At 46.6% G+C, this 11655-nt stretch overlaps 1 long non-coding RNA gene across 1 annotated transcript; it reads left to right on the forward strand.

Moving 5' to 3' along the window:
- The first annotated feature begins 4 nt into the window (after positions 1-4).
- On the forward strand, positions 5-11593 carry LOC104147524 (uncharacterized). The gene is made up of 4 exons (XR_694910.2): positions 5-435; positions 2136-2213; positions 4102-4164; positions 5056-11593. It is a non-coding gene; the product is annotated as an uncharacterized lncRNA (long non-coding RNA).
- The last annotated feature ends 62 nt before the right edge of the window (positions 11594-11655 follow it).

Consider the following 11655-nt stretch of genomic DNA (forward strand, 5'->3'; position numbering starts at 1 on the left):
CGGCGGGGTGCGGCGGCGCCGGCGGCGGGTTCCGGGGCGGCGGGGGCCGCCCCTGCCCGGCCGCCTCTCCGTCGCCTCTTGGCCCTTGGATTTCAAACAGCAGCCTCATTCACGAAGCGCTTGAAAGAGCAGAGACTCGGCGTTTCCTCACCTGCTGCTCACAGAAATGACAAGCAGCCACGTTTGAAATGCGAAGGGGAAGAAAAAAACCGGGTGCGCTGAGGTCTGGCAGAGGCGGTTGGGCCCCGGGCCGGCCGGCCGGGGAGCGCGGCGGTGCTGTGCGCCCCGGCTGCGGAAACAAAAACGTGCGATACCTTCCTTCGGGCTGACCGCCTTTCTTCTGCAGAAGGAGTGTCCCCGTTGTCCCCCACGGAGCGGATGGCGAGGGGACGCGGAGCAGGACACGACCCAGGCGTCACCTGCAACATACCACACGTTAGTTACCCTACTTCTTCACCCTCCCCAAACATGCAGTAGTTACTGTATGCAGACCTGCCGATGTGCAGCACCAAGAGTAATGTTTTCCCTGTGCAAACAGGCTCTGAGAAATTACAGAAAAAAATTGCGCATTTGGTTACACTGAAGCTAAGCCTAAAAATACAATTAATGCTAATTATCCCTATAAAGTGCATTTTGGGTCAGTTAAACAACACAAAAGTTTTGAAACGTATTAGAAGTGATGCAAAGTAGCATTCCAGATGAGAGGTGGAGGTTGCTGGTAACGAGTTTTTCAGTAACTGAACATAGAAGGGCAGTATATATTTTCAATGTATTTTATAGATAGACATATACATAGATAGACAGCTTTTCTCTAAGATAATGTCCCTAAAATACAGTGCTGTCCCCTATTTTTCACGTGGTGGTTAGTGGTGTCCATGCAAGAAGAGAGTTCACCTTCCTTCAGAGAGGCAATAAACGTTCATGAGAAGCAGCATTTTCAGCTGCAGTCCTTTGGGACCTGGCAGATCGAGCAAGTTTGAGTTTTCCTGTCCTTGGCTGGGAAGACCCAGAGAGCGCCTGCTGCTGCTAGGAGGGGGTTCAGCTGGTCTCCTGCTCGGGAGTCAGCGCTGAAGGGCTTTTTGAGCCCGGCCACGGAAACTGCCTGTGTTCATTTCAGGTTCTCCGCTGCCTTTCAGGAGGAATCGCAGACGTCCTGTTTTAGCCACATCCTCTGCCCGTCTTTCCTCCCCAGTTCCTATATCTTGTACCTTTTTTATATCCATTTTCTGTCCCAAACTGCTTAGCAGGAACACTGTACATTGCCAAAGAGTTGCTCTGTTTTCTTTCTCCTCCTCCACCTTCCGGTAAGTGGCTGTAATTTCCTAGGAAATAAAACTATCCTTTGTATATAGTTTACATTTCGGTTGTATTATTATACTTTGTTTTAATTCAGTAGGTTGCGTAATTCTAGCGGTGCACTAAGCGTCTCAGTAAAGTAACTGGAGTTACTATAGAAACACAAACACTTTTATTTAAAATTCAGGAGAAATTGCCACCAGAGTAGTATAATGAGCATAGATCAGATTTCAACCTTAGCTAAACAAATCATCTTTTTAACGACTCTACCTGCACTGAAAGTGTTTTGAAGCATGAACGTGGCTCTCTGTCTTCCTAACCACCCACGCTCAGAGTTCACGATTGGCAAATTGACTGCTGAGTTGAAAAAACATGCTGCATCTTTAGAAAATCATGGATCAGATTTTCAGCTGAAGTAAATACACGCAGTTTCAGAGACATCACTCTGCATTTGGAACAGCTCACTGTGTGGGAAAGATTTCTAATAGGCTAATATATATATTTTTTTTTCTAACACATTGAACAATTCCTAATACACAGTCAATAAATACACTTTTCTGGCTGCTGAAACAGCCTTTGGGACCTTCAAGCCCTGCATTGGAGCTTCTTCGAATCCAGGGTGACCACTAAAAAACGAGGGGCCTGTGAGCAACAGGCTCTTGGCGCTGCAGGAGGCAGAGACTTTTTCTCCTAGAAGCAGAGCCCGTTCTTTCCCCAGAAAACAATAAGCATTGATTTAGTAAGCAAAACTGCTGGATGAATTATTAAGGAAAAATACTGGAAGTTTCTATTTGCATGTTTAGATTTTTTCAGTTTCATTTTTGAATTTTGTTTTTCAGCCTACCAGCGTCAGAAACAAGACTGTTAAACCACAGTAAAAACCATGGGTCATCATCCAGTCCTGTGAAAAGATAAAGGTAGGGTTGATTTTAAGGAAAAAGCAATTGTCCTGACCATAACAGCCCTATCTGTAGCTGTTCTTCAGCTATGTTAATCTTCCAGAAAAGCCAAAGACAGGTTACATCTTCAAGAGCTCTCTCAAAGGCTTATCCGAGAGGTTTGAGCTTTAGCGAAGTGGAGGCTGCTTCCTGCAGTCCTAGCTCAGCCCTCACCAGATAAACCCTCTTAAATTTAATGGGTCCAAGCTCTCACCTGTCATTTGCTTTTGTAAAATAACATAAGATGGGCTTTAACACTAAGATTTGAGAATTGCAACTTCAAGCCAGCCTCTCTCAGCTAAATGTTATGCTTTGCTGTTAGTACACTATGTTGAATTGTAGATGGGCTTTTGATCATTTTGTAGGCTGTGATATTTGTCTCCACTGCCGACGCTCACACCCCCACTCCCCCGGAGGTACCGTGGTGCCTCAGAGGCTGTGCTTTCGGGGTGCCGGGAGAAATCCCAGTCGCAGCCCTGCCACAGAGGGGCCAGTCAGGGGCGCCGCGCTTCCCCCCGTGCCTGGAGGTGCAGCCTCGGCCGAGCTCCTGGGCAGCCCCAGGCAGGACCCGCGCAGCGCGTGCAGCCCTTCCCCAACTCACGGGGGCGTGTCTTTTCCCCTCAGTCAGCTTGATACAGAGCTCTGTATTTCCAAGCGCTGTACATGCAGAGTGTGCGCCTGCTGTCCCTTTCCCATTGCAAGGGAGCCTGCCGGAGTTGCATCAACCCTGTACAAACAATGCACTCAGCAACGTCTTTACTCTGCCTTACAGGGCTGCACTGAGTCACATCTGAAATCCGGTGCCCTAAACCCGTTTATCTGTAAAATAACTTTCTGCACTCAGTGGCAGTACCGTTGAACTGACTGTGCTGTATCAGACAATTTGCGTGGTGTGTGCTTCACGCTCGGCAGCTGAATGGCCGTTCAGTGTTAGGTGATGATCCTCTGGGCAGGCAGAGTAGACAGTATTATGATAATTTACATTACAATTACTTCTTACTAATGCAAATTGCCATCTTTTTATATCAGTTTAGCCTACTCACATTCAGAAGTTGCTAGCTTCCATGCCTTTTCTCAGCTGAAAAAGTCTTTTAATTATGAACAGTTATATAAGAGAGTAATCTAAAGGGATCATGTAAATAAGTAATTGAATCGGCAGTTTTACAGTCATTACCAGCCTGATAGCCATGTGACATTTGCACAGAAAGAAAAATAAAATACAGATTCTCTTTTGTCTATTTCCTATATTCAGTTAAAAAATGTAATCGATGGCAATACTTGTTACTACAGCAGCCTTTACTTAGCAGAGAAGCGTAGGAAGCAATTAATTACAACGTCAGTTGCTGCAGGCTAAAGAGAAAAATGCACCTTTCAGCAGACTGGTCATCAGCATCCATTTGAACACATTCTGTCACTGATACTGAATCCCCTGAAATAAACAGCACAATTTTCTCGCATGAGTTTCTGTTTTGAGTCAAAACCTCAGTGGCTCCATTCAGGTTTAGCTGGTATTCTGGTCTAATGGTCTTTGGTCTCTGCTGAATACAAAGAGAAACGAATGCCAGTGGGTGGACGGGGTACAAAGTTTACAGTAAAAGCAAGCTTTCCAGTTATAATTCATCTCGGAGACCCATTACAGTAATGTAGGAAACGTGGTGGCTGGTGGCTTCCTTTCATAATCAAAGCATTATTTTGCAATCTGCGGGAAGAAGTTACATAAAACCTTTCACAACAGACAGATATGCATATGGAAAAGAGAAGCTAGACAAACTGTGTTTCCCTCTGTATCTCCACATTTGTATTGATATTTATGACATGAGGCAAATGGAGGGAAGAGCTGTGTGTCTATTGTGTCTTTCTGTTTCAGTGAATCCACTCCCGGCTCCTCTGCGGCCTCTGAGGGTTCAAGGTCCTTTCCTGTTAATGCAAGGTCAGTCTGTGCTCTCATACACCACAGCATTTTGCTGGTACCAGCTGCCTCCCCAGAGCACCCGTGTGGGGAGCTTGCAGTGCTCTACGTATGACGTCAGTTAGTGACATATGCCATGCTTTTATCAGCGCACTTACTAGTGCACGTCCCTTCCTTCAGCAAAGGAGACGTGCAGCAAATGCAAGGAATGGCGGCCCGTAGCTGGAGATGGGTCTGCAGCTGCTTAATCACAATCTTTAAGTCCACGACTCTGATCTCATCCCTTGCAGCACAAAGCACTGCTTCTGCATTTGTGTATTTAATCCATTTCAGTCAAATCTTTGCTGTAACCTGCATGGAAACACTGTACCCAGTGAGACGTATATTAAAGGCTGTGAAAGACTAAGATTAGAATACAATGACAGGCCTTTTTGTGATAAAGTTTATGCTTACTATTCTCAAGCTCGTTGCTAAGAAGAGGGGCTTTAATCAATAACCTCAACAGAGGACCCCCCACGCGTTGGCTCAGCTTTCTTCCTTTGCCTGCTGCTTCAGTCACGTTCCCAGCGCACGCGTTGGGCGAGCCCAGCTCGATGCAGGGCCCCGTCGTTCACACTGGGGTGTCAGTAGGAAACGAGGCTCAAGCACACACAGCTGGCTGGGATCAGCAGCAGCAACGCACTTACGCTGCAGAAGCCTGCTTTAATTAAGAGCTCCTCACTTTGTCAGCAGACCTAGGCAAGATACGATGAAAGTTTGGTGGCAACGAATAGAGTTTTGCTCTTTTAACCTTTTCTCAGTGAAGATTTTCAACCTTTCCCAGATTCTGGTTTACACATTGCTTTTGATTCTACTTTGGCTGGTCTCTGTGTTGTAGCATTAACAATATTCTTTTTTTTTTTTTTTTTTAAGATATATCACTCCTTATTTTGTAACTGCAAGAACAGGAATCTCTGTGTTCCTCTTTACGTGAGAAACCATTCTTCCCATTGCCCGTCCCTTGCAACTACAGGATCACAAAAGGTATTTCTTATAAGGAAAATTCTTGTTTACCTGCGCAAAGGAGGTAAGCTGCACTCACACAGCATTGATCAGATAGCTCAGATGACCACAAATACTGACATTACAGTAGTATTTTGTACTGTTGTTAGCTTGTACGCAGCAGTGGTTCACACACAGGGCTAGACCCTTTTTCTTCTGCCACTAATTATTGTGGATGCCAAATTAATAGACTGTTATTATGGGCAAAACCAGTGAAAATCAAGTGAACAAAATCATGCAAGTAAACAAAGGCCTCAATAACTGCTTTCTAACGTTACCTTACTTCAGAGGGTTTTGGATGAAATTGTGGTTCTACCAGATATTTTTAATCTCAGTCCTTTCTCTAAAGTCTCACATGATGTAAGATCAAGTCTGGCTTCATTCTGCTCAAGAGGAGTGACACCGTTTTCACACAGACTCGAGTTCTGGCCTTTGGATTTTATTCAGATTAAATCTCTGCTAGAGAAAGACCTCATAGCCGGCTATCCTAGCGCTGCTGAACAACACTGATTTTATGCCGTGGCGCTGCCAGAGTTCGTGTAGGGCTCGCTGGTGCCCTGGCTGCTCCGTTCCCATGACGACGCTCCGCGAAGCAGCTCTGCGCCCGTTTCCGGACTGCTTCGTTGCATCCCGCAGCTGGTCCAGGGCGCCACCTGCAACCCCGGACAATGCCTCTTCTGCCAGCTAAGAGAAAACGCTTTACAAGGAAAAAAAATACCTAATTGAAATAGTGATGTTTTGATTATCAAAACAGGGAGCATGAAGCTCTTCACTGCCCAAACGTTGGGAAGACGGCTGATTTCGGGCTGCCATTTCACATGGCGCACTGCTGCTTGCTAATGTAATCGGGAATGGCTTTGTTTGTGCCCCAGGGACGGTACTTGTTTTCACTGCTGCTGCTACAGTGTGCCTTTTTCTTCATGCATGCAGCAGTGAATTAAAATATAACCACACCTCAAGGAAGTCCAGATTGTGTGTAGTAGATGGCAGTGAGTTGCTGGGACTAATTGTCATGGAGAGGAAGGTCTGCCTTGGTGAGGCACAGCTTCTCTAAAAGCTGCGCACCTCCAGGAATTGCTGCAGGCGTGAGAGAGCGCAGCGGCAGCGTGGGAGGCCAGATACAGCCGTTCCCCAAATACTTGTCTTCAGAGCTGGGTGTTTGCCCCTCCAGCAGAAAGTGGGCTCTTCGTGCCCTGGCTGCTGTGTCTCAGTTTTGTAGCACTGCAAAGATGCAGGATAAAATCCACGAACCTTTCCATTGCACGAGCTCGTTGCGTGGGTGCAGAGGAAGCAGTGGTGTGTGTTATTAGCTCAGGGTGTCTGCGCGAGGGCTCTTAGTCCTGCAGCTTTGTGACTGCAACGTGCCTATTTTGATTGGCTACATTATTCAGTGTTGCCTGGCCCAAACATTTCTGTGACCTCAGTATTAGCCTGCACATTGCATTTTCACTTAATTTAATTACTGGTTAATCTGCTATTCTATTTTATTTGATCTGAGCCCTAAGAGCCATAGCACATGGACTGCAAATTATACCATGTCCATCCTTAACTATGACTGCTTCAAGCAGGCACCGAGGAACAATTTGATCACCGTCTGTACGAGCTGCCATTTCACTGAGAAATAAAAGACAACTCTAAATAAGACAGATGCAGAGAAAGCACAAAGATTGCTCACACTGATAATGAAAATTAATCAAACACCATTAGCAGAAGCCAAAGAGCTCAGTACAGCGCGTGCTGTGCAGCCCGAGAGGCACTGCTGGCTGTTGTCCGGCTGAGGAGTGCCCGCCTCGCTCAGCTCAGGGGCAGAAAGGCGCTGTGTCGCAGCAAGAAAAAAAAAAAAAATCCAAATTTTGAACCTTTTTCAAACTGAGTAGTATGGCTTTTTCTGAAAGCAGTTTGGGACAGCCTCAAAAGCTGGAGCCGGACTGTATTTTGTCTGTATCATGTTTAATATACGAGAACCTTAATGAGAGCTTTTAGGCTTTACAACAACTGACACTTTTTTTTTTTTTTAAGGCTCATGTCTTTTGGGTTTGTTTGTCTGTCCCCTTCCACCACCCCCCCAGCCTATGCTTATAATTTGAAATTGCGTGACTAGTAGGGGAAAGAGAAAACCAAGCTTGTTAGCTGAAGATTTGTCAATTGAGGCTTAAAAATTAAGGGCAGAAAAGCTAAAGGGGTGAAAGAAGTTCAGGATTTCAGTTTGCACGCGTACATTCAGCCGTGCAGAACTGCAGCCTTCCCACAAGCTGGTTTTGTGGCCGGCACCCGTTATTCCTTTGCCCTATCAAAGTCTTGAGAGTTTCTCTCCTGAAGTTATATGCCAAACGTCCACACTAGGCCCATGGGTATATTCCACTGATTTCAGAGTGACTACAGCATTTCACAGCGGGTGAGGATTTGGTTCTGAATTTTCTGTGCCTGGCCTATATTGCATTAATTACCTGTGACTCAGGAAAAAAAATAAGATGTATTCTCTCCGAAAGCAGTACGAAACCCATCTGGATCACCTTAATTCAATTTGGGGCAGTAGCAAGTGGATGTGCGGGGAGGACAATTGATGTTGAAATCAGCACACTGTAATATGATTTTTGAATGAGAGCAGCCCATTAATGTCCCCTTGGTACAGTCTAGGGTGGTTCATCACATCAGCGCTTTCTCCAAGCAGTTTCTTTGAGCCACCACTGCTCAGTGCCCTCTGGCTACATACAGGCAAACCCTTTTCCCTTCTTTAAGATAACGCCTTAGAAGACACAAAGTCCAGAAGTGGACATGGCTTGTGTCGCCTCGATGAGGGTGTTGGCACAGCCCTGAGCAGCCGCGAGCCACTTGCTGAGGAGACCTGCCAGGCACCGATGCCGGATGCTTCCCCGAGGGCAGGGGACGCGCCTGGGGTGGGAAGCAGTCATGGCAGGGCAGGGAGGACTTTGCTGAGAATTAAATAATGCTGAAATAATGTCAACGTAAAATAACCACCCAGGTCAAAGCAAGGTTAGCTTTTCCCTCTTGAGCTGCATTTCCCCAGCAAACTGGGCAAGCGGCGTCCCTTCGTGCGACGTGATGCTCAAGCAGCACAGCACCAGCAAGCAAGATTTGGGCTGGCAGCAGCAGGGGGAGCAGTGCGGGCATGCCAGCCCTATCAAAGTCCATTTTTCGCCTGCCTCTTGCTGCTCACGTGCCCAGGCAGTCTGTCCCCCAGCCCCTGCCAGCCATCACCTGCACCCACAGCCTGTGAGAGAGAAAATTATTAGCACAGCCCGAGTGCGGGAGGAGGAAATGACTCCCTCATCACGTAGCGCCCTTCCCCTCATTAGTGCGACCTGCTCAGAGCTCTTCTTGGCGGTGAGCGGAAACAACAGCATTTCTGCTAGTTAAATCACTTCTCTGCAGCAAACCCCTCTGGGAGCCTTTCCCACTAGGCACTTTCTCACTGTTAAACATTGACCTGGGCCATAAGGAGCCACACCGTGAGACACCTTGGCCTTCACAACTAAACCGTACACGGGATCTTTGGTTTACTCCTTGCTTAACTGGAAGGCACAAGGCACTGGAAAACGGCTCATGACCTTAATATCACGGCGTATGAAGCAGCAGGTGGAAAGAGATGGTACGCAGACGCTTCCTTCCAACAAAATGTGATCACAGTTGGAGCAGATTCATCTAGGAAAATGCTAAGCTGGAAATGCCAAGTTAATTAGCCCTCATACATAATTTGTTTTTAAAAATACATTATCATCTGCTTCTGGAGGAACGAAATCCTATCTTTCCCTTCTGTTAGCCTGAAAAGTCAATCCTAAAAACATCACTGAAGCCTAAATTGAGAGGCAATATGATACTTCCAGGTATAGAAGCTCTCTGTGAGTATAAGGAGTTTAAAAATCCGCAAATTTCCTCTTTCAACCCAAGAAGGCAGCAGCCCGGTAGGCACCGTGCACAGCCGACCTGCTTCCCTGCTTCTCACGCATCCGCCCCACTGCAGTTCGGCTTCCCTGCACCCAGCGCTGGCCCTGCTCAGTGTCCCGCAAGGCTTTGCCCTTCCCAGCTGGCACCTGCCCCATGAAAAAATCCTGATGTCCTGATCCCTACTGGCTTGAATAAAAAAAAGTTGCTAGGCTGCAATGCACTTGGGCTGGACTTCATGTTCCAGTCAGCTATTTTGAGATGCTTTTTGGATCTAGGAATGACCAACGATGCACCCCAAACTATATTCTTTCTAAATTAGTAGCCGAAGCAGCCTGCTGTTTCTCAGATGGCACCTATAGTCCTTTGAGTTTTCATGCGCTCTCTGTGACACAGCATGTTTTGCCATTATTGAGCACCTGCTCTCTGCTCCAGCTGATCTGTTTGTGGAGGAATAGAGGACTCAAGTTTATAGTAACATTTAAAAAATACATATTTTTTCCTAATTGAGAACACAGTTCTCAGCATTTTTATTTAAGTGGGCATTTCCAACATTATTATTAACTGCATTGCCTTTTAGATGCTCTCCAGCAGAAGAGGCCTGGAAGATATGGTGGTATCAGTGTGGGGGTATTAACTGGTATCGATTAGTATTGATGGATCTTTGAGACACTCAGGAAACAGGTGAGTGGAGGCGAGCGGCAGAGCCACTGGCCCCACTGCTGCACATGCAGCCTGTGGACGCAGCAGCTGCAGGGCCGAAACAGCATTGGGAGCTCCCTGTCTTCCACAGAGACGTCTGTTTCCAGCATAGTCTGCAGCGTTTTATTTAACAAGTGTATATTTTTGTGCCTCTTCTTTCTGTGCAAGCCAAGATGCTTTCTGTAGAGCTGATGGTGACGTATCACCGCAGGGGCAGCCCACCGTGCTGACTGCTCTATCATGAACCACAGATATTGATCCTGCTGCATAAGAAAAAATAGCAGCGTTCCCCCAGCCACGTTCCTCCTGCTGGTGTAACTTCTGCTATGTCTACACTCACGGTAATTTTAGGCTGTTGACTGCCTTCACACCCACTTTGGTAACGATGAAGTCTCATCCTGGGGAAGCGGCAGAACCACTCTCGTAAGGAAATCATGGCTTTTTAGCAATATCATCACCAGTGAAATGTCACTACAGTGTCATCTCGAGAATCGTGGCCTCTCGGTGGCTGTGGTGTTATTAGTGGAGGAGGAGGAGGCGGCGGTGGAGAGCAGCACGTGGCTGAGCTAGGCCCAGCAGCACCGTGTGGGCTGTGGGTCAGCTTGGTTTGAGCTGGGTGTAAAACTCAGGAGGTAATGCTGCTGGTCAGGAGCCAGGACCTTGATTTTGAGGAAAAGGTACAAAAACTGTAGAAAAGCAAAACAGTGATTCATGGAATATGTGAAAGAGGGCGATCGCTGGGCTGAGCCCAAGTGAGGGCTCATCTCACAGTGGGGGCAGCACAGGGAGCCATGGAGAGAAGCACGTGAGAAAAGCCAGTATATAAAAATGAGCCTTTCAGCTGCTGGAAAGCCAGTACCTCACCTCCTCTATTAAATGAGCAGGCGATAAAGGAATATAGACCCCAGTTGAGGTTTGCCCCACGTAACAAAGCAACCAACGTACAGCCCTAAACCTGTACATTGATATTGAATGAAGTCATCTAGTTATTTGTTTCTGAGAGACAAGAATTGGATTTGTTTTCATAGTACACTAAGCATCACGTTATCATCAGCAAAACAGTGATAGAAAGGTCCATGAGAGCAGCCTCCCTGGCGAACTCTCAGGCAACAGATGCCCTGCAGCTCACAGGGTCTCACTGCAGAGAGAGGCCCCAGCCGAGTGCAAAACGCTCATGAATTCCAAGTAGGAAGGGCACTGCAGCGCTGAGGAAAGTGGCTTTTGCTGTGGCTTGCAGTATTATTGCACGACCAAAGCCTTTCCCTGCGGATCAATGCATGGGTGCTAGGACAATTTCTCATCAGCAAGTGAGAAACCACATCCTTTTAAACAACCTCACGCCCACCTTGCAGATACAGCAAGCATCTAAATCAAAATTAAACGCTTTGGGGAAGACTTTACTCTTAGGCTTCCTCTCTTTTGTTATTGTGTCATGGGCTGCATGCCTATTAAATTATCCAATATGTATGACTTACCTGTCTTTTGCTCTTATCACTTTCTTTTCCTAGTTTCATAAAATTCACAAAGTTTCTTTCATATTACCTTAAACCGACTTGTATTGTCCCAACAAGCTAGACAAACTCCACAAAAACAAACTAGTCTTTTTAAAGGGTAGAGTTCAAACGGCACGCACTGGAGTTCATGCGTTCTTTGCAAGAGAGATGCACAGCAATAAAAGGCTGGAAGTCCAAATGCTGGTATTGTACCACCAATCCTGCATGCCATTTAGCCTGCTTGGCTGGTGTGTCGAAGCTGCCAGTCTCCATACGGTACAAAATCAATTCCCAGCAGAGTCATAAAAGCTCTGTGGAGGCTAGTCAGGCTGCAGATTAAAATGAACTCCTATTCCCAGAAGATATGCTCACT

Source organism: Struthio camelus, chromosome 5 (genome assembly GCF_040807025.1).
Source record: "Struthio camelus isolate bStrCam1 chromosome 5, bStrCam1.hap1, whole genome shotgun sequence".
Taxonomy (NCBI): Eukaryota; Metazoa; Chordata; class Aves; order Struthioniformes; family Struthionidae; genus Struthio; species Struthio camelus.